Source organism: Galeopterus variegatus, unplaced genomic scaffold (assembly GCF_000696425.1).
Source record: "Galeopterus variegatus unplaced genomic scaffold, G_variegatus-3.0.2 Scaffold868, whole genome shotgun sequence".
Classification (NCBI taxonomy): domain Eukaryota; kingdom Metazoa; phylum Chordata; class Mammalia; order Dermoptera; family Cynocephalidae; genus Galeopterus; species Galeopterus variegatus.
The window spans coordinates 383924-384768 of NW_007726979.1; the positions used below are offsets into that span (position 1 = coordinate 383924).

General features: G+C 48.9%; 1 pseudogene; it reads left to right on the plus strand.

Moving 5' to 3' along the window:
* Nucleotides 1-3: 3 nt before the first annotated feature.
* On the plus strand, nucleotides 4-431 carry LOC103590744 (annotated as a pseudogene).
* Nucleotides 432-845: the final 414 nt, after the last annotated feature.

Below are 845 nucleotides of genomic sequence, written 5' to 3' on the forward strand. Positions count from 1 at the left end.
CTTTTTGTGCTGAAAGAGATCCAGGAAGTCCCTAATTTCTTGGTGATCTGAAAAAGGAACTGAAACTCTGCCACCAGGACCTGCGCAGATCATGCATCTTCAGCAGTAACTCAGGCCTGGCTTTGCATGAGCCCAGCCCAAGGCTGAAGTAAGTGGGAGAGGGACTTGTGAGGCAATCTGGAACTTTCTCTCTCTGCCAGATGTCCTGCTGCTTACTGCTGAGAATTTTCCAAACCTTTTCCCTGCTCCTGAGGCTTCAAACTTGAACTTGGAGCCCAGAACCGATATCCAATCTGACTGTGGCCCTAAAGCATGCCAGAAGCTTCTAGGACCTTGATTCCCATGGTCTGTACTAAAGGTGATGCCTAAAGGCTGTGGTTTACCTCAGTCTCAGCTTGCCTTTGGAATCTGTTTGCAGGAAATCTCTGTGAAGTCCCTTTGAGTTTGGAAAACTGGACTTTTCATTAATAATGGTTCCAGAGGGCTTACTCCAGAGCTGGGTTTCCCATGGGTGCACTCGGTAAAGACCTGCTGATAGATGGGCTACAACACCCCATCACATTCAATTTTCTGTTTTGAAACAGCTTTGTTAGAGATGTCCAGAATGCTGTTCTCTGGTTTTCTTTTTATTGCAGTCCAGTAATCAAGTGATGATGCTGTCTGGTCTCAGCAGCCTAGAAAGACAGCTGTCATGAGCATTTCTCACCGGCGGGAGCCCTAGGCAAACACGGAGCATGGAGGTCCAAGCCATGCTCTACACGCTTCCCAGGGCCCTAATGCTGCCTAGGCTCTTGTCCGAGGTGTGCGCTTTCAGAGCTGGGGAGGGGAGCTGTTTGCTGAGTTTT